The 24,826-nt window shown below is 40.5% G+C and overlaps 1 long non-coding RNA gene across 1 annotated transcript; it reads left to right on the forward strand.

Moving 5' to 3' along the window:
- The first annotated feature begins 285 nt into the window (after window positions 1-285).
- Window positions 286-20,114, forward strand: LOC118161274. Its single transcript, XR_004747924.1, has 3 exons — window positions 286-439; window positions 791-949; window positions 19,589-20,114. It is a non-coding gene; the product is annotated as an uncharacterized LOC118161274 (long non-coding RNA).
- Window positions 20,115-24,826: the final 4,712 nt, after the last annotated feature.

Raw genomic sequence — 24,826 nt, forward strand, 5'->3', positions numbered from 1 at the left:
TTTAAAAAAATTATTTGTCTTGTGGGACTTTTACATACCAAAGTTGAAAACCAGCTGGAAAAAAAACTTGAATTATATTTTAGGGAGAAACACAATTAGTGTGAAGAGGAGGAGGAAGTTTTCCTCCCTTGCCCACCACCCTTCCTCAAGGGTCGTGTGGCAAAGGCTGCCCTGTGGCTATAAGATGGTACAAACCACAGGCTCCCATCTGAGCATAGATAAAAACGCCATGCCTTCAACCTGTGTGTTGGACTGACGGGCCAAAAGAGGCTGTTCTGGAAAAGTTCTGCAATGGGAAAACAGGAGATGGAGCCTATTCTCCCTGCACGTCCCTGAGGAACATACCATGGATGTACCAGTTGAAAGTACAGGACTTGGCATCCAGACAGGGCTGGGCTACGGAGCACTGAAATGCCTCTAAGGATTAGTCAAAGGCTGGGTGAGTTTTCCAGTAAGTGGCAGCTGAGCTTTGTCCTGTGTTCCCCCGCCAGCAGCAGTTGAAAGAACAAAGTGTGAGAACATGGAGCAATTTTTGTCTCACACATGCAGACGGCAGCAGAGTGTGCTGGGGAAGACCCCAGAGTTTTCATCAACTTTTCTCTTAAAAGTAATAATTGAAAAAAAAATCATGGCATAAGATTCAGTAGCAATTTTGCCAAAGACTTACTGTTGAGTGGGAATTTGGCCTGAGACTAATTGGCTCAGACCTGAAACTCAGTGGGATGAGAAGCTCGTTCTTCATTTCTGACAGCCTGAAACTATTCTTAAGTGTCTACATCTTCCTTTTCAGTTCATCCCTTTTCTGCTGATTGGTGCTGACCAAAACATGCCTGTCATTCAAGTACTGCTCTACCCCAGCCCTGCTTGACTCAGAAACTTCTTGGGTTCCTTTTTTCAGAAGCTGTGTTACTTTTGAAGGAGCTGAGACTGGGAGATGGCACTTTGACAGGTTTGGCATTAGTATGTAATTAAATACTTGTGATACAGCACACTTCACATTGTGCTAGTTGCAGCTAGGTGTCGGAAAAACAACCCTGCCCAAAGCAAAGAAGGACTTAGAGTGGAATAGAAAAACTATTTGGAAGCTTATGCCTGGAGCTGTGATCTGGAAAGAGGCAGTGCCTGGGGGAAAGGAAGACAGGCTGGCAGCAGGATGATTGGAGTACGGGTAACAATAGTTTTTCAGTCAGCACCTAGGGTGTTTGTTTGTTTGTTTTGTTGTGTGTTTGTTTGTTTGCTTAATATTGCCTAGCTTCAATGCCATTGCTCTTCAGACTATGGACTCAGTGGATACATGAGCTCAGAGACAGGTCAGGAAATACTTGCAGTTAATAAGGGCTGAAAATTTTGTCTTCCTGAAAACCAGCTGAAACATCTCCAGCAAAAACTGTGAACAAGTTTCCAGCTGAGCCTGGGATTCTCAAGAGCAATTGTGGATTGTTATTGTGGGCTCTAGTTTGCACAGGATCTATATATGCTAGAATCAGGGCTACCTTCTTTACAGAGTATGAATCAAAGGAGATACTCATTTTCCCTTATGATAATATGTATACTTCTGGGTGTCTTCAAACCAGTGAAACTCCAGTTTTCCATTGACATCTCCCTGCGAGCAATGGGAAACTTTCCAACAAAGTCAGGCAGAAGCAGATCAGGTCTGTAAGGAAAGGAAGCAGTGTGGGAGACATGCATGCTTCACTGGGATACGTGGCTCCTTCCTGTGTGAAGGGGAGCTGTGGACTTAGCCTGGCTTTCAAAAGTGAATTAAAAAAGCAAATAACATTTTTTTTTTTGGGGGCGCCGGGGGGGGAATTTTCCTGAAAAGCATTCAGGTTGTGACCTGTGACAGTTATTATTTTGGATGGATGTTTCTGATAAGTGTCTGTCTTTTCCAGTAAACCCATTTGCCCAAAATTCTTGCACAAAATGCTCAGAAAAAAAAACAAACTGGCCTCATGTTGGAGAACAGCTTGCCAAAGCAATTATTGCATAGGAAGGGTCTAAAGGTTTGTCTCAGTAATTAGCGTATTCAGTCAGCTACCAGAAAGCAAGTCTTGCTCGCTTTCACTGGAATTCAGTGTGAGCAGGTGCCACACTGAACGTGGATGGGACGCATAGTTTTTAGGGAATGATGCCTGAGGCATAAAGCAGGGTGCAATCCTATTCCCATTTGAAACAAGGGCAAAGCTGCCACCAACATCAGGCTCTTATTCTGTATGTGTATGCACAATGAAATCTGCACCATCAGCAGATTACATTATGAATGGGATATGTGACAATAAGTTTGCAGAAGAGCAAGCCTGCACTTGATTTCTGCTTCTGTAATGAGGGCTTGGCAGCTTCCCACTTTTCCTTACCAGCCTTTGACATATTTTTCTGCTAAGTTTCTTCTACATTTGTGTAGGTAAGCAAGAGAAAGAGTTATTTCTTCCTCAAGGACAAGTGACTGATGCTCCTGATAGGCTTTACCTGCTGTAACATGGGCTTATGCATGGTTTGCATGTTATTGCAAGCCAGAGCTTTGGTTTTGTTGTGGCTCATTTAAGGTCCTGATAGTCAATACTGGAAACAGCAAATCAGCCCTCACTACATTTTTTTTTCTTCTGTATGTCACTGTCAAATGAAATAAGTGGTAAAAATACAGAGAGGACTTTTTTGTTTTAACAGTCTCTGCAAAGGTACAAGAAGCTGACTTCAGCATTTATGCAATTAGGATTATTTTTTGGTAACATATTTAATGCAATGAGTAAGTATTGGTACAGTCAGGCTCAAATTAAAGCTGTTCTGACAGTATGTGCTTTAAAAATGGCAGAGAGAAAGGAAATTACTTAATTAGGTAACTTAATATAATAAGATGGCAAATTTTCCTTTACTATTGTAGGGGCCAGTGTAAGTGGAGAAGAGCAGGGCTTTCATTATTAAAACTTTAGCCACTGGAATATAACAATTTATCAATACTTAAGCTTATTTTTAAGATGAGTTAATTTTGGCGAAATTAATTTCCAGGAAGAACCTTCAGAGAGTTCATGTCTTTCTCCTGTCTCTGCTCTTCTTGTTTGTGTCCATGTTCAAGGAATTGCTAGGAATGTGTGGATTCCCACTGATCTTGTTTTGATTTCCTCCCAGTCTGTGCCGATAACACAGTCAGAAAGAGAAACATTTTCACAGCTCACTTGGCCTCTTCACCCTGAGAATTCATTCACAACCTGTAATATCTGGAATATTGCTGACACAAAACAGGAGCATCTTAATGGCAAGTGTGTACCAGCGTGAAACACCAGTACTTCTTGCAACACCAAACTTAGCACTTGTATGCATTTCAGCTGCAGGATAGATACAATTTACACTAGAGTGGTTTAATTATCACTGTGATCACTGAGCTCCAAGGTGCCATGGGAATGCAATTTCAGTGATACTTCTGATATTGCATATCACCTCTTTCTCTTGTCTGTCTAGCAAGAATTTCCTATGTGATCTGAAGTACAACAGAGCTGATCTCCAACTGAATCTGGGGTAAGTTGCAAAGTCTGATCATTTCTAGCTTCAAACTGCTTTCATTCTTCTGGAATGGAATCACAGAATCACAGAAGGCTTTGGGCTGGAAAGGACCTTAAAGACCATGCGGTTCCAACCCCCCTGCAGTGGGCAGGGATGCCACCCACCAGACCAGGTTGCTCAGGGCCCCATCTAGTCTGGCCTTGAACACCTCCAGGGATGGGGCATCCACAGCTTCTCTGGGCAAGTCGTTCTAGTGCTTCACCACCCTTGGAGTGAAGAGTTTCTTCCTAATAGATAATTCCAACCTACCATCTTTTAGTTTAAATTCATTACCCCATGTCCTATCACTACACTCCCTGACAAAGAGCCCCTCCCCATCTTTCCTGTAGGACCCCTTTAAGTACTGGGAGGTTGCTATAAGGCCCCCCCAGAGCCTTCTCTTCTCTAGGTTAAACCCCAGCCCACTCAGGGCCTCCTACAGGGGAGCCTGCAAGGGTGTGGCATCCTCATTCACTCCCACTGCTGACAGGAATGTTTTAGTCCACAATTTCCTTTGAGGGCTGTTAAGTAAAAATGATAGCATATTCCATCAGCTGACTTACACTGATTTAGGTAGCTGGTGCTGCTCACCTGCCAGGAGAGTGCTCAGGGGGATCCTACTGCCCAGAACTGGGACTTTCAGCATGTCGCTCACAAAAAGGTGGTGTGAACAGTAGCGAGGTGACAGACTTTGTGCCTGATACAAAATTGTTAGGCTAGTCAAATTAATTGAAACATGTTGGGAGAGCTATGGAAGGATCTTACTAAATCTTCTCACAGAACTGTCTGATAAAATAGAGATTTAAATTCAAATCTCTCGGTGAGTAACTTTAGGTGGTTATATCAAAGCAGGCACACCAGCATCTTGGAAAGAGCATATCTTTTAAGTCCTTTCATCACCAATGAAATATAGCACAGAGAAAGGTGCCGCACATGATGGTGGTATGGGCTAGCTTTGCTACAAGGCTCTGTAGCTTGGAAATGCCACGAGGTTCCTCTGAGTCACTAATAGTAATGGAGAAAGTGAGCAGGAAAAGATGTGTTCATGTTTTCTCACATAAGAAGAGTGAAGGTTACCTAGCTAAATTATTGAGGGGCAGATTAAAAAAGAGTAGCAGAGGTTTTTAATCACTTCAATAAGAGTGTGCCTTTACTGTTTAATGATTAAACTGCAGGTAATATTCATTGAATATTGTGGAGGCAACAAAAGATAAGAAGTTCAGAAAGTGACTAGACAAAGTGATAGAGGGAAAGTTAATTAGTCACTAGTGAATATGACAATCTTGGCACGACCTTTTGCAGACAGGATGCCAGAAACACTATTACTGGAAAATAGAAGAGTATGACAAATATAAACAAACTGTATTTGCCTTATTCATTTTAAGTTTTTACAAGTATTTGTAGCCAAAGTCATAAACATGAGATTGTCACAGGGGCTGGGTGGCACCTTCATTTGACCTTAGATCTCTCTTTGTCTGCCACATTGGCTCTAGCAAGTGACAGCTTCAGTTTTGTTAACCCATAAGCTGCCGTGCAGAAGAAATGATCTCACTTTAATCAGCAACTGCTTGAAAAAAGAGGATTAGCTTCACTGAAAAGAGATATAAAATCAGCATGACACCAAATAATGCCCTATCTGTGTACATCAACATAAAGGAAAATGGGAAGGTAGCACACTGGACAGAAGATATGAAAAGGTTTTGAATCTACTTTAAATATTAAAGCCATGAGTCTATGCCTAAACCAAACTGTTGTTCACTTACTCAGTGGACAAGTAAGAGAGTGAAGTTAAAACAACCTAATGTGTTACTTCCTGGTTATCATAGCATAACAAAGTCTTATGTTCTGCTGCTTCATAGAAACACGGCTGGCTTGGTTTCCTGTCTGGACTTCCTAAAGGATACAAGTCAGTAAATGATGCAGCATAATGAAGGGGTTATCATCTGAACAGGGCTTTCTTTTCTACTTTGGCTCTTTCCCAAACAAAGCAATAATTCTTAGGACTCATAAAAATGAGACGGTGTGCTGCCTGTGAGCTACAATATTGACACTGCACAAGTTTGTACACAGGACATTTTAATCTTTAACAAATAAAAGGGCTTCAGTCATGGACTCAGTCATGAGCATGTTTTAAAGGACCAGCCATAGCTCTGCGTGCTTCACTGGAAGTTAGACCTGTCAGCCAAGAAAGAAACAATGAAGTGAAGATATAGATCCTCTTCTGTTTGTGACAAGTAGATCTTAGCCTAAGGGAATGCTAGTCAAGCATTTGGTGTTTTTGTTAGTGTTTCTAAGCTGAAAAGTGTTTTTATGATGGTCTCTGACTTCTGTTTAGGACCTAAATCAAAGTCCTTGTAAAGCAGCAGAGTTCTCCTCTCGTTATAGACTTGGGATATGATCTGCAAACAATAAGTACAGATACACAAATCAACTTATTTTCTGCAGGGATTTCTCATCACTGTAAGTGTTATAATGGGAATACACATCTAATTGGCTCAAATGAACGTGCATGCTTTGTGTATAGGAAAAGGCATACTGAAGATAGTCTATATCATACTGATCATATTGAGGCGTGAATACCTGATAAATACGTGGACAGCTGGGATGATAGCATATATACTCCAGATATCTGCTGCGGTAAACTTAGCTGTCACTTCATAGAATCACAGAATATCCCAAGTTGGAAGGGACCTACAAAGATCACTGAGTTCAACATGCAGGTCCCTAAAGGGCCACCCAAAAAAATTAGACCATGTGTCTGAGAGCATTGTCCAAACACTTCTTGAATTCCATCAGGCTCAGTGCCAGGACCAGTGCCCCAGGGAACCTACCTCAGTGCCCGACCACCCTCTGGGTGCAGAACCTTTCCCTAACCCCCAGCCTGACCCTCCCCTGTCCCAGCTCCATGCCGTTCCCTCGGGTCCTGTCGCTGTCCCCAGAGAGCAGAGCTCAGCGCCTGCCCCTCCGCTCCCCCTGTGAGGGAGCTGCAGGCCACCATGAGGCCTCCCCTCAGCCTGCTCTGCTCTGGGCTGAGCAAACCAAGGGACCTCAGCTGCTCCTCAAACATCATGCACTCTAGGCCCTTCACCATCTTTGTCGCCCTCCTTTGGCTACAAAGGAGGCCCTCCTTAACAATTTTATATCATTTTTATACCGTGGCACCTGAAATTGCACACAGTACTCGAGGTGAGGCTGCACCAGCACAGAGCAGAGCAGGACAATCCCTTCCCTCGACTGGCTAGCAGTGTCATGCTTGATGCACCCTAGGGTATGGTTGGCCCTCCTGGCCACCAGGGCACACTGCTGGCTCATGTTCAGCTTGCTGTGGACCAAAACCTCCAGATCCCTCCTGCGGAGCGGATCTCCAGCATCTCATCCCCCAGGCTGTACATACAGCCGGGGTTGCCCCTTCCCAGGCGCACTTTCTTTTGTACTTCCACATAATGACAGCTGCAGACCAGCTTTTTTATTAAGATCATTGCTCTGAATGCATGGGAGATATTAATGTTGTTCTTGTTGTTGTCTTTTCTCCATCTGTACAGTGAAAACCAAACAAGACATGAGTCAACATGTCTTTATTAAATTAAAACAAGCACCTTAGTGAACAGAAAATGCAAGAGACCCATGTCTTTCAGAGAAATTGGACAAATGGACTCATGGGTGTTACAGAAAACATCTTACAGGAAAAGATTTAACATTAACTGTACCATGTTAAACCCCAAGTCATGAACTGGATAGCCCAGAGGAGTAGGTCTGCTTGAGCTCACATAGCCCATATTGTCAGCTCAGATTTACTCTCTTTTCTTTTAACTATAGACATATTAATATGTTTAAATTGTCATTATAGCATGACCTTGAAGCTGTGGCATTAAAATGCACAGAACAACCGGATGATACTACTGATATGAATTCAATTTCACAAGCAATTAAAACTTTATGTTTTGATTCTCAGTTTCCATCCAGTTACTCCACCTTAAGTGTGAAAGTATGAACTAATTCTTGTAGCATAATAACCACAATTTGGACAAATACTTGAACTCTTACTTAACTAAGCTTTTCAGGATCTCTCTAGGCTCAAAGGAGGCATGGGCTGTGTCACTCCTTCCAGTTCTGAATTTCTAGGCACTCATACTGAGAATCTGAATAGAGGAAGAATATCATTTTAGCCCTCAAAGTGAGGTTTATTTTCCACAGAAAATAATATATAGGGATCCTGCTATGTTCTGAGGTGTCTCCCTGGCATGGCATCTGCAGCTGGTTATGAGGACCCACTCAGCTCCTGAGTCCGGCAGCCTCAGGGACAACCCCAGGACAAAATGCAAGTTGAGTTATAGGTCTCTCTAGAAGCCATGCAAAATGATTATGGGAGGCAGTACACAAATGTGGTGGTAAGCTAGGTTTAAAATCATTTCATAAATTGTGATCTTCCCCACGGAAGTCAGTCTGCATTTCTCAGGAAACTTTAAATGCTTAGAGCTCCCAGTTGCCATGTTGCACAAAAGAGTTTCTGTTTCAAGAACCTTTTTATTGTTTTTTCCTGTGGCTTATGTGGTTCCGTTACTGTAATATCTTTACATTATACAATTATTCCTTATAAGACCTCAGGGTAGAAAGAAATGCTGCATCCTCAAGGTAATATGAAATACAGGGTGATGAGTAGTGTCTTAGCTTCCTCATGGGGTTTGCAGGTTTGCAGTTGAGTTTTCTATTCCAGCTTTGGGGTACTCATGATCCCTTAATCTCTTAAAACTTCAGAAATGACCTGTATTATCTCACTTGTGTTTTTTTTTTTTTTTTTTTTTTTTTTTTTTTTTTTTTTTTTTTACCTACTTGATTAACAAAAGTTCAGTACCCTGGAAGCTGCCTCTAACTGAAGGAGAAATTGATGATAGATATCCTTGATGCACTTCTGTTTGTTCATACTTTGCAATTTTTTATTTTTTATTTATTTATTTATTTATTTTTAATTTTCCTGACCACAAAAAGCTTTGCATAGGAAAAAGTACACTGAGTAAAGCTCAGTTTGGGATTTTCCTGTTACACAGTGACTGCTGGAATTATTATATTGGATTATTATATGAGTGAAAGGATGCTGTGTTTGTCTATTTGTCTAAGAAAATCTGTACAGTGGTTTGTAGACTCCAAACATTTTTAAAGCTGATAGTTGGTGTTTCCAGCCATACGTTGTGGTACCTTCATGGATTTTGTGGTTGTTTCTTAACAGTCTGAGTTCCACAAGCTATTCCCTCACATTTTATGCCTCACTGCTAGTGCTACAGTTTCTACATACTGTGTGAAATATGACCATGTAGTTGAAAGCATGACTAGTGTTTGCTAAATTTTCTCGCTTCCAAAACTCTACTTCTCTGCACCAGTCCTCTTTTCTGAAGAAGAGACATAAAGTAGGGCACAGAACTGTTGGAGTGCAGGAAGTAGTCTTTCTGTGCTGAAACTGCTGAGAATGGGTAAAAGACAAAAGCTACAGAAAGGGACAAGTTTCAGCCCCAAAGCCTGCTCTTTAGCAGGGCTTCCAGGCTTGGGGTGTCAAGCTGGCAAGGTTTAGAAATGGTGTGACCGCAGGGACATTCAGCAAGCATGGGTTTGAAGGCACATGGTGTTAGTAGAAGCTGAGGGGGATACTACAACACTTTTGCAAGTATAAGTGCATATATCCTTCTGAAAGTGGAGGCAGAGGGAAAGAGATCTTTTATGGACTCTGAAGCACTGAGCGCTCCCTCCATGTGGGCTGTGAATGTATTTTCACTAGCAGCTAATTTGCTGCAGACCCAGGATTGTGAAAGAGGGTGGAAAAGTTCCAAGAATGAATAATCAGAGCATTTCAAGCACACGCTGTCTAACAGGAAACTCCAAATCTGAGCCCTAAACAAAGTCTGGGGGAGGGAGAGACTAATATCATGAGTTTTTCTGCTAGGAGAAAAATGTGGTCAAAGTTTAGCTTCCAAAAGGAAAAAGAATGAACATAGCACAGTAACAATTCTCTGTTGTCCTCTTCTTCTCTGGGGGCTTTTGTGAGCAAAACCCATGTATATGTTCTAGGGAATACATGGGCATGGCAGCGCACTTAGGGCTTTTTTTTTTTTTTTCTTTTTTTTTTTCTTTCTTTCTTTTTCTGAATGATGTTCCAATGTTTTCAGAAGGAAAACCCTAAATCTTTGGATGAAGTTGGAAGAGATCTGATGAAGTACTAAATGTATGTAAGATATGAAAGAAAATACACAAGATGGAAAGTTGCAAAATGAGAAGCGAAGCACCTTGTGGACTTGTCCACTTGTTTTTATTAGGGATTTTGTTCTGGGGCTTTGCTGGTTCCTCAGTTTACCTGGATGTGCAGGCGTGGGAACAGAGATTCAAGCCCTATTGGTCCCGAAGAGTCTGCATGTTCTGTACATCCAGTTCTTGAGATTACTGTTTTCTTCTGAATGCCAGAGGGCTGCCTGCCCACCCGTGCACTGTCAGAGCTTCCCTCTTGCCTGTGTAGTCAAAGGGAGTCCAGTCATCACCTAGAGTTATTTTTAACCTTTAGTAAGGAAACTGCTAAATAAGTATGAAACATCGTGTGACGGAAAATGGAATAAATGGGGGAGGTTTTAAAAAGCGGGCTTATAATGATCATTTTCTGTAAGACATGTTTTCTTGGCCAGTCTTAGGCTATATTTAGATATACAGTTAATTATATAAACTATATATTAAAAACTATATTATTGATATAGTTTCTGCTCATATACTACAAACTTTTGTTAAAATTAAAGAGAGGGTTTACTCTGAAATGTTCAAATGAACACATGGTCTGTAAATCACAGTCCTTGTAAGGTGCTGGAATAGCTTTATTCTAGGGAAGATGATATTTCTGTCTCAGCCTGTAAAGATTTGGACAAAACCACTGCTCTTAGTGCTGGGGAGCTTGGCCATGGTGGTCAGTAGCTGAGTTTGTACAGGGCCTGGCTGAGGGCTCTTTTCAATGTGCTGAGTTCAGAGGAGACTCTGTTACTGTTCCTGCATCTTGTAAGCACCTTGAACGTGGCCTGAATTCAGGCTGTGGAGAAGTACTCCTTATTTTTTGGGAATACCTGAAGATGCCTGAACCCTTTCCAAAAGGACTTTTCTAGACAAGAAAGGTCCCAGGCTATCCTTTTTGTCTCATTTTAAAACAAAAGCAGATGGAGACCTCATACTCTGTTCTGGGAAGCTTGAGCCTGGTCACACTTCCTTTGGTCAAGGTCACACACATATTTCCTCTTGGGAATACCTGAAATTTAACTTTAAACATTCTCATATGACATTATCTCCTTCTCTAAAATAAATATACAAGTGTTTTCAAACAAATACTCAACAAACTTTCACAGTAGTGCACCACAGACAACGGACTGCAACAAAAGTTAGTTTTCAAGTATTGTGTATCACATAAATACTAATTAAAAAGGTGAAAGGTAAAAAAAAGATGTAAAAAATATAGGAAAAAATGTGAGGTAGAGAACAAACTGTTTTACAAGGGTTAGTTTCTTATCAGCAGGACTCTTGATCATTCAAAGATTTCAAAACTGTTTTATTTATAGATCTGACAAGGAGCAGATAGTGAAGAAAGCTTATTGTGCTAAACACATTCAAAACACTAGGCTCAACAAGAAAAATAATAAGCAAATGTTTCATAAGCTTGTCCTGCATATGCAGTAACTCATAATGTATAATTAGGTCATTTTTGTTGTAATCTGTATTAGCTCTGCATTAATATGAATTTCTTTTTAATTTAAATCAATGTACAAGAGGAAAAGTTAAAATTCATAGCCAGGTACAGAGCAGAATTAGGAGCAGATTTGTCCCTTCAGATGAAGAAATGCTATCGCTTACACTGCTCACATGATTAGTGTAGAGGATTTTGTGGATACAATTGTCAATATTTTAATCAGTGAAGTAAAAACAGGAGATGACCACGATTTATATATTCTTTCTGACTTGGTTTCCAGACTGCTACTCTATTAAGATGAATCAGAGTTGTTCAAGTTTCATTTACCTTACTGATCACAAACAGTAACTTGTGTCAGTCCAGCGACTCATTTCAGAGAGCTGCTTCAGGATCTAATTGGGGACATCACGGTCAGTCAAGATCCAGTATCTTGAACTTGTTATTTCTGTTGTATGTACATGCCAAATCAAAGGTTTGATATTGCAGAGGCAGCGTTGTACATGGCATTTCATTCAAATCTATTAAAATAAGAGAGCCTAGCATACCATCTAGCTGTGTGAGCAGACCAGAGACCACTGGATTACTTCCATCTCCTTGGGAAAAGGATTCATTGGTTTTGCTTTGTTTTGTTTCACAGTTTTCACGAGGAAGACATCAGCTCTCTTGGAAATAGACTGTCACATGCAGAGCAGAAGTATTATCTGGCATATTGCCTGGAAGTGAATTGATAATGTTTTCTCTCTAAATTTCTCTATTGAAAGGCTTCTGAATAGTACAAAATAAGTCTCTTTCATGTTCTGGTGTGCTTGTTTAAGATGTATAAAGCTCTTGGCAAGAGATTAGGAAGAAGTCAGGAGTTTTATCACTTCCTGACATTTTCATACCCATCCAAATAACTCCCTTCCTTTTCCATTTTTAAACAGGTTGTGGAATGACCTGACTCCCGTTTCCTTACCAGGCTGCAAGAAACACATTTTAAATTGTCTGCTATTTGAGTTTTCCTGTTTGTGACTTGTTTGTTACTTTCTCTGTTTAACACAGAGCATAATTGCTGTTCATTTCAACAAGAGCATGGCCATAGCTTCAACCACTACAAATTATCAGTCTCCAGAAGTCCTTTTGACATGCGTCAACCAAATTTCAAAAAGAAAAAGAGAGATCTTAAAAATTCCATATACAATATTGCTCTTTGATTTTAATTCTCTTGTATATGGAGGCACCTAAGGTAAAAGCCTTTGTCTGAAAGGCTATCTGATGTTGTTCAAAAATCCCTTCTGAGATAGGGAGTCTACATACATACATGCTTGTGAACAAAAGCAGCCCATAGGCACTGTCCCACAAGTGTCTCCTCCACCTGCACGCTCCCTGGTACACTTCTGCCTCGTACCAGCCAGCTTCTTCCCAGGAAATCCTTGGCTATGGTACAGGGACCAGCCCAGGCTAGGGATATTTCCCAGTTAGAAGTGAAGTTGAGAACACATTTTTGAAGGCAAAAAGAGCTACATGAAGAGAAACAGACAATCTGTTCTCTAGCCCATTAATTTATTTGTCCTGATATGACTGGATGTGCAGGTGTTGAGAATACTTTTTGTTTTTATTGTGAAAGCTGTATTGTTTTATGACAGAAAAGATAAAGGGACAGGGCAAAAACTTGGCAAAAGATGAGAAATACAGCTTTGAATCCTGCAACATGATTCTCCTTAGACTGGAAAAAAAGTGTAACTTCCAAGTTGCAATGCAGAAAAGGTTTTGCACTTGTCCTGTGTTCTAACACAGAACCATCCCCCAAACTCCATACCATTAATTAGCCCAGTGTCAACCTGCAGTAAGATAAAGCACAATCTGCTTCTCTCTCATGTACAGTAAGTTGATCCTTTGTAGCATTGATAAAGGATATGATAACTGTATTAATAGAATAGAATAGTTCAGTTGGAAGGAACTTTTGAAGACCATCTGGTCAATTAAGTTAGTCAAATCATGACCTCATTAAGATACACCCTTATTGAGGGTGTGCTAAAGTAGTCCAGTATTAGGCTACGAAAGCACAGAAGAGATTTTTGCTCAGCTTCCTCAGGTATTTACACAAACACCTGCTAGGAGGGCCATGCTTTGTCATCATTTACGTCTGTATTTTGTAGGCAGACTCTTCTTTTCTCACAAGGCTGAAGCAGGTTCTGGTTAAGGGTGAAGTGATGCCCATGTGGAGTTGCCTGCACTAAGAAGTGATGACATGCCTGGGAGCACACTTGTCAGGCAATCTGGGGACAGCTCCAGGCCTCCTCGTTGAGCTAGGGCCATGGAGCATGAGGAGAAAAGGAGCTCTGAGCCACTTCCCCTGTTTTTGAAGCTGTAAGAGGATTAACAAAAAACTTACAAGGGGAGTGAATGTTGTGACGATTTGGGAATTCTTTAGGCCCACTGGCAATTTTTGGCACCTAGGGAATTGTCCTCAAGTCAAATGTTATTGTTCACATCTAAAAATATGCGTAGCTTAAAACAGAGGAAAGTGGTTTGGCAGCATCTTCTCTTTTCTCCCCGCCATACTTGAACCAAAGAGATAAGACAGGAATCTCCTGCACGTCCTTTTATTGTTTTGCTTGTTTGGTTGGTTTGTTTTTTACAATTGGCTGGAAATGAGGGAGAGGAAGGCAAAGAGCCAACCCCATCTCAGGAAACTTCAAACAATCTTAACAGCTCACAATTTGATACACTTGGTGAAAATGACAATTTCCAACTTCTAAGAGATTTAAAAGTATTTCTAAATTATAAATTATGCACGGGTTAATAAACTCTAAGGCATGAAAGAGAGGAAAAGGATAAGGTGGGGAAGGAAAAGGGTGCATAAGAGATGGGGTGATGACAGGAGCTTCAAGTACATATTTCAAGATTTAGCCAAAACAAATTGAGTACTGGCAATGGTACTGCATGCTTTCAGTAGTGTCTATTATATTTTGGACTAATTCCTCACTGTTGAACAGCTGGATTTTATATTGGATGAAAATTATGTCACTTAATTAGCTAATGGTATTGTCTAAAGTGTCTTGCTGTAATTCTGGAAGAAAATTCTAGATTAAAATCACGATCATAGATTATGTTTTAATTATGCAACTTTGGTCTTATGCTACCCGATATACAAAGGAAGAGCTTTTGTACCTTTTTGAGAGGACTTTTGCTCTCCTCCTGGGTTCAGACCGAGTGATGCCATTTTTCACACTTATCTCTTGTAAAATTCAAGTAAGAAAACATTTGTACTTGAAATTAGCTCATCTGGTTATTCACCTTTGACCCACTCAACATGAACAATGTACCACAGTCTGATCCGTAAGACAAGAAAAAAAAAAAAAAAGCGTTTCACATCATGAAAACAAGGTCTGTTGTTTCTAGTAAAGACTGCGTGAAGAAAGCATTTATGCAAAAATACTGGCTTACTTAGTACTGTGTGGAAGAACAGTGTCCCGTTGAGCTATCTTCAATAGAAAGCACAGTCAAGCATCAAAGAAAGCAAGCTATATCATTAAAACGGGTATAACGTCAATTGTATTTAGGACAGTGATACATAAAAGCATAGCTCCTGTTTCCTAAATTGGGCCAACTACCATTGCTAATTGGGTCAGCTAACCACAAGGGCACATGCTTCATTTCCTCTTCAGGCATGTCATTTGGTGGCTTCTCAGAAAGTTACAGCTTGTGTACTTTACAGAAATACTTTGAAACACACTCCAGAATAATTTATGTTCCTTTTGCAGCCATTACCTTCCTTTTGTCCCATTTTCTGCACCTTGCCTTAGTTATCTCCCCTTTTCTATTATCTTAATATAAAATTTACTTTTTTCATCCTTCATGTGTTCATTTGTGACTTTATGAAATTATTATTTTTTACTAAGATGTCTCTCTCAGTAACTTCTTTAGAATGATTTTTGGTTTCTATCTATTATTGCTTATTTCTCTTCTGTGTTTTAATATGCTGATCTTAGAAAGCTATGCACACATGGCATTTCTCCATCCATGTTCTCAATTCTTTACCAGTTCAAATATACCTTTTCCCCTCTCCTTTTTCCATCAGGTTTGGCTACCTTGTCTAATCTGTTTAATCCAACCCCACTTGTTTTGGTCATTATGAGAAATTAGGAATATTGAAACCAAGATATCATAAAATACTCAGTGTTGATAGCTCATTAATTAAATACATTTGAGAAGTATGAAAAGGTGATAACAAATGTCAAAGTCCTGCTCTTGTAGGAAATGGAAATTTCCACAATACAGCATTGAGGAGAGTCTTACAAGGTTTAGCAATGACTGCTCTGAAGATTTTGGCCTTACTGAACCCACTCTATTGCTTTGTGGCTGTTGGTGCTGAATGCACAGAACAAGTCTGTGGATCAGTAACACCCTCCACTCTAGGAATAGAATTGGTCATTGCCCGATTAGATTAATTCGGCGTAAGGTTGGATTTGGAGCAAGTGGTTCATAGTCAGGTAAGCAGTGAGAAGAAATAACAGAAAAGAGAGTGAAGTGGGTAGGAAAGACAGTCTGATAAAAAGATGTTTTTGAGAGATGGAGATTGTTTAGACAGAGAAACTGGCATTAGCCTTTTTTGTAGGAAAAAAGAAACAACACAGTCAGAGTATGACAGGAGATGGATCTATATGGAGTGGGAGATGAAGAAGTGGGTGTGAGAGATGGATAGGATGGGGAGAGCAATTGCCAACAACCCCCAGAAATTCTGTTTGTGAGAGTGTATGTGAGGAATGGACTGTACATAGTGCCTAAATTCACTTGATGACCCTAAATAGCATCTCCCACAGCCAGACTGCTGAGCCAGGTGGGACATGGTGTGGTCCAGTTGGGCACTGCTTTCATTCTCAGATATTGTGTGCAGCTCTGAGCTTCATGATTTGAAAAAGATATTAAGATATGTGAATGAATCCAGAGGAGGGCAGCAAAGCAGGTGAAAGGGCTGGAAGGCACATGCTGTGAGGAGGCTGAGGACACCTGGTCTGTCCAGCCTGGAGAAAGGAGGCCAAGAGGTGAACTCAGTGCTCTCTGCAGTGTCCTGAGGAGGGGAAGCGCAGAGGGAGGTGCCGGGCACTGCTCCCTGAGCACCGGTGACAGGACACATGGGAACAACACAGAGCTGTGCTGGGGGGGGTCATTAGGAAAGATTCTCTAGTGTGAGGGTGGTCAAATGTTGGAACAGGCTTCCTAGAGAGGTGGTTGACGCCCCGTGCCTGCCAGTGTTCAATGCCCTTCACAAAATGCTTTAACTTCTGGATAGCCCTGATGTGGTCAGGCAGTTGGACTCAATGATCGTTGTAGGTTCCTTCCAAATGAATGGGTCTAGTCTAGTCTAGACTATTATCAAGAATAAGTTTATCAAGATCACAAAATGAATGACTCAAAATTATTTGTATCTTAAGGTTTCTTATGCATTTTTTCTGATGCATGTGCTACAATTATTTGTTGTACATTCTAGGAAGACCAGCTCTATTTGACAAGGAAGAAGATGTTCTGTTTTAATGATCATCTAGTCAGGACATTTTTTCTCCCTGGTAACTCAAGGAACATCTTCATAACACGTCTTGTCTTCTATTCAAGTCCAGATAAATATATAAATATTATAATATATATATATTATAAATATATAATCATATATTTATCATTATCAATATGTATTATAAATATATATTTTATAATCATAAAATATTTATTTCTATATATATTTATTTTTGGTGGTTACCTTTTATTTTTTATTTTTTTCCCCTAGCACTGACTTTTCAATCAAGCTATTTTACATAGCATCCTCATGCTGTAAATTCAGTCAGGACAAGGCTGTGTGTTGAATACAGGTTTTACTTTTTATTGCTGCCAACAAAACTGACAAAGAAAAAAAGGACATACCATGGCTCTGTAAAATTTACATGTGTCAGGCATCTTGTCATCAAGACACTAAATAATTTTGAACAATGAAAACTAGGAAAGGCCAAGGAAGGGTGAGATGTATCAAAGTTGGGGAATAGAAGTGTTTGCCATCTCTTCAGAATGGGGGATGCACAAGAAGTGTGAAAATCGGAATGAAAAGGAGCATCTGCTCACAGGTCCCAGCTGCTACTCAATGTATGGGTCACATTCACTTTGAGTATGTGGGACAGACCCAGGCTTCTCCAGGATATAGCACAGATATGAAATAACGTATCTATTGTAGATACCCTGTTTAATCTAGACAGCCAAGTATATTATCAGATGTCTGAAAATGTGGAACAAAAGAAATGATAAAATTTTCAATAGAAAACTTTTTTTTTTTTTTTTTTTTTTTTCCAATGGAAAACAACTTTGCAATACCTGTAAGTGCTGATGCTACTTTTATTCATTATCACTATTACAGTTCTTCCTTTTAGTGAGTGTTGCACGGAGAGGCAGGAAGCCTGGCAAACCACAGAAGTGTAAGCACAATGTGCTGGTACCGTCTGAGCAATGTTCCAGAAGCAGTCTAAGCTGCTGTAGGGCTGCACTGATTGATGCGATGTACTGTCTTTGGTGTAGCAGACATTACTGCCTTAGCTTCTAGCTGAAAAGCTCTTGAATTCAGAAAAGCAGAGTGTTCTAGTGATCTTGCAATTTCACATGTACGTTTACAGTGAGGAGCTGTTTTCCTTGTAGTCTGCTTTTTTATTATTATTATTATAGCTTTTCAAAAAATATTTGTAATCAATAAAACAATATTTTGAATCTAATAGATCTCCTTTGAAAACCATTAGTACTAAACAAAACTGGTGACCATTTCAGCACTGCAACAAGTATGGGTTCCCAAAAGCATTGCAGGAGGCTCCTTCAGCAACTTGCACTATCAGGATGAAAAAACTGTTTTTTAACAGCAGAACTGCTATCTAGCTTACCTCAGTGTAGGCTTTCCCAAGAATGCTTTTCAAAGACTCTTTCCAGTAGCAGCCATTGCAATCAAAACACACAGGGGAGAAGATATCTTTCATATGCATCTGACTTGTAAATAGAGCATGTTTTGGCCAGTTTTCTTTTAAGGTGTTATAATTGGTGTGCATTAGGCTGTGAAAAATGTGCCTCTACTTGCTTTAATGCCAGGAATAGAAACATAATCTTTGTCAGGGACATGGTGCTTGCATTTCTGTGAAGTGCTATGCAGATTTGGCCAATTTAGAAATTGCTACGTATTTCATCTCACCTGTGGCCATATTTGCTCAGTGTTAGAAGATAAGGCCTTTGCATATATATATATATATAATATTTAGGTTGTTCTATCTGTTTTCTGACTATGCTCTGGGAGCTCAGTTTCTGTGCCATGTGAAAGGAAGTGTTACGTTATTGCAACATCTTCTACGTAAGTCATTGACGCTATCCCTTTCCAGGATATCTAGAAAATTCTGGGTCCTAACCATTGCAGATATCAGTGTAAGGAATTTGACAAGGCAGCCTGTGACCACTCTTTTTAAAGCCAGCTGGGGCCATGGGCTAGTTTTTCACAGATATTAGGGTGCCTTTGAAAGCTACCCTAAGCAGTAGCTCCTTCAGAGTGGTCTATTAGGACCACCAGTTGACTCTGCTTTGGTTATTCCTTTTCTTCTACTACCGCCCCTTCTCTCTTCTGGCTTCCCTAATGGCTGGGATAGCCAGAAACGTTCACAATGTTGACAAAAGCAGGAACTTACCCAGCACGGAATCCCCTGGACGGGCAGGAAGCCTCCTCTGTGGTGCACAGCGCACGAACCAAGCTTCTTCCCCTCCCTGCCACTTACATTTATATATCGGTAAGCAATGTCACCAAGTTAGCATAAAAGTACGCATCAGATTTGAAATGTTTCAGTAAATTGAAACGTGTCCTTGAAAAGCTGATCTTGAAGAAATTAAAACAAACTTGGAGAAATTTCTACCAAGTGAAACAACACAGAAAAATCCCAGTTTTGTAACCTATTGGAGCTGTGTGCTTAACTTTCAAAGAAGAGAGAAAAGGTCTGCTCTGCAATAAGATATATGTCAGAGACAGCTCAGCTAATGTATGGATTTGTCTTCTTTCCTTTAGCTTTGTTCTTTCTTTTGCACTCCTTTGTGTCCTTTGCCTTATTCGCTCTGTCTCCCAAGTATGCTGTCATTCTGAAACCACGTGCTGCAAGGCTGCTGAGCAACATGGCACAAACACCTCACAAACGAAGGGTGGGGAAATAAAGGCAGGACTTACTGATGAATCACGTAAACAAAAATTATTGTTTCCAGCTTGCCTACATGTAGTGTGCATTCCCGCCCCCAGTGTATCCTGTTTAAGAAAATAAAATAACAATAATAAAAAACATGGGACTGTGGTCTGATTTCTCTTCCCTCCTTCAGGCTTCTTAAGAAGAGCAAGAAGCTGAAATCAGAAGGAAGCGAAGCTCACTCATCATCTGGCAGAGCAAGAGATGCTGGGAGAGTTCAGAGCTCAAAACTGCTTCTCCCATATGACCCAGGGATGGATGAGATGCTGCCTCCCATGATATCACCTTCCCAGCTCTCCAGAAAGTGGCTAGAGATCTGGTAGGGGTGGATGGGGTTGGAGGGAACCAATGGTTACAGTAAGTAGAACTTTTTTCTGCATCCCAAGCGAGAATTAAATAAAAGCCCAGATGCTTTTGTCCTTTTTAAATAATTTTCAAACTCTGCTTAGCACTCCCGAGAGGTTTATATCATCAGTTTAATAGCTTAGACTACTATCAGCTCAAGCTACTGGTTCGACTCCAGTTAAATGGTAGTGCCTAATTCAGGTTTTGTATCTCCTCTTGTGATCAGACTTTCTGGTCACCCACATTAAGATAATACCCCCTCAGATGGTGAATTAGCATCAGGTTTAGGTAGTGTCCCAAAGGAGAAAGTGTTGAAGTGGCTCGTGCCTTGCCTTCCGTTGTTCTCTGTATTCTGTGTTCTCTGGCTGTATTGCTCAATATCACAGGCTTGGACCTTTCCCATCTCATTACAACTTCTAGCTGGAGAAACATCAAGGCTGCTGCCACCAGTGGTGAATGAGGCGACTCTGAAGTCATTATTGTTTCTTCAAAAAGAGTTAAATCAGCAACAGGTCATTTCACAATAGCAGTAAAAGACAGCAGTTATTGTTCAGTGGAAGAAAGCAACATACTGACTGGTGGCTTAACAGGTTACATTCTCACCCAAAGTTTATTTGCAAGAGAAAACATAAAAAAACATTCCAAACAAATCTACGTCAATGACTTGATGTCCTTTAAGCCACTCTGGATCCTGTAAGTAAGGTTAGGCTCCCTCAAACAATAGTTGTTCCTGCTCTGTCCCCCGATTATTTAAAAGATTTTTAATGCTTCCTGCAGACAAATAGTAACACCCTGTTCCCCTAATCCATAGAGCTCTGTTGCCTTAAACAGAACAAGAAATGAACAAGAAATGGGAAAAATAACAAAGCTCCATGACACATTTCTCACTCTCTAGCTCCACTTGCATATAAAACCATGGTTAGCCTCTGAGTCAAAGCTATAGCTACTGTTTGTATCTCCCCACTCCCCTACTACAGCAGCCTGGTCACACCTGAATGACGGATTTTTATCTGGAATCTAGTTCTAACATTTGCCATAAACTTTTTAAAGCTCTTGGTTGTTCTTTTTGCAGGGGATCACAAGGAAGCTTTTCTTTACGTGCAAGCACTACCTTACTTTTACTTTACAATGGTGTTTCACTTCACTTTTCTCAGCCTTTCTTCAGAATATCTCCTCAGAAATCTGGCCACCAGCTTAAATATACGTTGGTCGTTTTAGCTTACTAGCTGGATTTCCTTCCCCAAATCCTCTTTACTTCCACTCTTTTCTCCCTGCTGATGTAAAGTTTTTACCATTCACATAGCATTATAGCATCTTTTTCAAAAGGCAGTCTCAGACTGTCCCTAGTACATGCAGGTCTTGTTCGATTTTCCTCTTCTCTTCTTTACACAAATTTGGCTATTCCAATGCACTTCAAAGGTCGAAGACAAAGGCTAGGACAGTCATATTTTCTATATAAATAAAATCATCAAAACATGAAGAGGCTACTATCTCAGAAGAGGGGGCTTGGAACAAACTGCATTGTTTCCCTTGGAAGACCACATGGAGAGCCCTCATGCATTGTGCTTGTCCTCCTTGTCCTCCTATAAAAATATTTCTTTGTAACACCCTTTACTTTTACTTGTATTCCCTTCTGTTTTGGGCAAAGGTGTACATTACATTGGCCAGTGCTTTGCATAACGAGACAAGACATGAGTAGGATATAATATTATAAAAATGATCATAACAGAGGCGACTACTTGGGCAAAAGGGTACACACAATATTTTTATTTTTACTCACTTACCAAGGTAGTCCTTAAGTATGGAAAAATGAAGAAATTGTAATGAAATTCAACACAAGAGCCCTCTGTGGCTGTGTGTCTGTTGAAAACAACAATATTGTGGGTTTTTCCCCTCTCTCTCTCTCTCTCTCTCTTTTTTTTTTTTTTTTTTTTAATTCCATCTCCAAAGTACCATTCAAAAGCTGTGGTCCAGTTGAGTTTTATACCAATAAAAACACACGGAATTAATGTCTCCAGGGGAGAAAGCATAACACTAGTGTGACCTGGGATTGCTTAACACCACTGTCTACATTTGCCAATTCATTTTTAAGGATTTCACTGACAGAAAACCAACTCATAAACTACTTGTGTATTCCACATTACTGTCTTTTGGCTGAGGAGTATGCTAGCTCTCCAGGCAAAGGAAAATTTTAGCGGAGAACAAACACAGCTACTGCAGATACTTTGGGAAGAAACAAGAAATTATTAGTTCAAAATGTAATGCAACTGCTGAGATAAATTGTCTTCTCTTCTGTAGCACGATCCAATAACAGGAACTATAATAAACAAATGAATTAAAAAATGCATAAAATGCATTATAGGTGCTGCAGGCTGTTCAGAAAGGTCTGAGGACAGGATTAATCTCCTCCCATGTAGACATCCGCTGCACAGATAGATGTCTATGGCTGAGCTAGTCACCTGGCTCTGTGCCTGGTGACAGGAGTGCAGTTTGTCTCATTTTCAGGCAGAGGGTGACCTCCCTGTGACTCCCGCTGGCCACAGCTGGAGCCTGTGCTGAGATGAACTCTATGTTCTGAGTGCTCGAGTGAGGCATTTTGAAAGCCCGAGGGACCTACGGACCAGAAGTCCCAAGGAGCTTGCCCTAAGGGAAGTTTATGTAGCACTGGGGAATAGGAAGAAAAAACAAGTATAGGAGTGTGGCAGTGGGACACCCGGACACCTTGACAATAAGGAAGTTGGAGACTGTTTTAATTTCTGCTGAGTGTTGTAAGACAAGGACAGGATTTAGGAGAAGCTGTTGTGCTGTAATGAATTGCTCTCCTTACAGTAAGATAAGAGAAAATTGCAAGGCTACTCTTAGAAGCTCTGAGCTAATGTTTGTGTTTGAAAGACATGTGGAAGGAAAAGGAAAGAAGCAAAAACCTCTGTTAGTGTTATGTGTTATGAATACTGCCAATGACTAAAAGCCTACTGAGAAAAAAATAGGCGTGTCCTGATTGATGTGCTACAATGAATGACAGAGATGCCACAGGGAGGGCCCTGTAACAGGTAAGCTTTGTTTATATACCGGAACTGCAATGAAGCTGTGCCTCATAGGCTTTAAATCTGTCCATGTTGATGATGAAACACTTTTGGTTACAGGCACTGGCACTCAGCAAAAGCTATGGCATGACACAGCCATAGCTGTCTTCCGCTATGAAAGTGTTTGTGTTCAGTTCTTTCCACATGTATCGCTAATTAGATGACTGAAATCCAGTTTCTCCTTCTTGTTTATAATCTGACTGTTTCTATTGTCCTTCCTCTTTTCCTTTGGCTACTCGTTTTGCAAGCTAGGTGGGTACAGGGTGGGCACAGTAACTGTGAAGAAAAATCTGTGTCAATAACTACATTTTGGACTTTATAACAAGTATTAAAGAATAGCAGATAGATGTTATTAATATAGAATATATAAAAATTCTGTTAATATAGTATTAATACAAACCCAATAATAAGAATAATTCATGAGCCATTCTCCCCAGGGAGCCTGAAAGTACCAAATTTTTTGAGTAAGGGAGCATGTTGTAATGCCGGTTGCATTCATCACCCCAGACTGTTTGGTCTTTTCCTAAAAGGTCTTTGCAATTAGGCTAGCACTGGATCTCTATTCAGTTTGTTCACAAAGCTTCTGAGGACTATTTAATTAAAAGCTACTAACAATGGCAGCACTAATTATTTGTTATGACACTTTAGCAAAGTCAATGGCTTAGGCTGGCAGAGTTAATTTTCTTCCTAATAGATGGTATGGTGCTCTGTTTTGGATTTATGATGACAAGGGTGTTGATAACACACTGATGTTTAGTTGTTGCAGAGCAGTGCTTACACAGAGCCAACAACTTTTCAGCTTCTCGTGGTGCCCTGCCAGCCAGGAGGCTGGGGGTGCACCAGGAGCAGGGAGGGGACACAGCCAGGAGAGCTGGCCCAGGCTGACCAAAGGGATATTCCATACCACATGGTGTCATGCTCAGCAATAAAAGCTGGGGGAAAGAAAGTGGAGTAGGGGATGTTCAGAGTGATGGCATTTGTCTTCTCAAGAAACTGTTACATGTGATGAGCCCTGCTTTTCTTGGAAGTGGCTGAACATCTCCCTGCAGACGGCACCTCATGAAAGAATTCCTGGTTTTGCTTTGCTTGTGCATGTAGCCTTGGCTTCATCTAGCAAACTGTCCTTATCTCTAAACAATTCTGTCCCCCATCCCACCCAGCGAAAGTGAGCAAGTGGCTGTGTTGTGCTTAGCTCCCTACCGAGGTGAAACCATAATAAGCAACAAAGTGAGAAAATAGAAAAATCAAAGCTTTTGAAACAACTCAGCGATGATGCCAGCATCTGGAAATGCATACAGCAGACAGAAAATTGACTGCATGGCAAAAATCAAAAAGAAGTCAAGTATTCTGCTGTGTCCCTGGAAGCATTTGAGGCAGCATTTAACACAGCGATTTATACTCAGCCAGTTAAAACTCAGCCCTATGTAAGACAATAAACTTTTCTCCAAAAGGAAAGGGTTCATGCTGCAGTCGTGGGAAATCAATTGCTGTTGAGTCCTAATTCGTTTATTTTGTCACATGCATTATCTTCCACACAGCTAGTACTTTGATTTTCTTGCATTTTTTTTTTCCTTCAAGAAATGTCATAGCTCAGGCAAAAATAGTTCATTATTTATTTTCCTATGTCTCCTGCTGTTTTGAGGCCACAGCTTTTACACGTGGTAGGAGAAAGCAACAGTAGTGTCACTTTAACCTGCTTCTGAGGCAACTAATCCTTTCTAATCTGGGGTGAAATTACCAATAAACCTTAGTGTCTCTTGGGACAGAGGTTTAACTTTTTCAAAGCTCAATCTACTTCAGGTTACTGCTCCCAAAGATTCTTTCAATCACCATATTTCAGAGTCTGCTCTAATTTTGTGCATCTTTTTTTGCACTCTCCTAGCAATTTAAAGAAAATTTATTTTGTGTATGCATTTCCTCAGGCCACTTTGTTGCTCCAGTTT

This window comes from Oxyura jamaicensis, chromosome 1, assembly GCF_011077185.1.
Source record: "Oxyura jamaicensis isolate SHBP4307 breed ruddy duck chromosome 1, BPBGC_Ojam_1.0, whole genome shotgun sequence".
NCBI classification, from domain to species: domain Eukaryota; kingdom Metazoa; phylum Chordata; class Aves; order Anseriformes; family Anatidae; genus Oxyura; species Oxyura jamaicensis.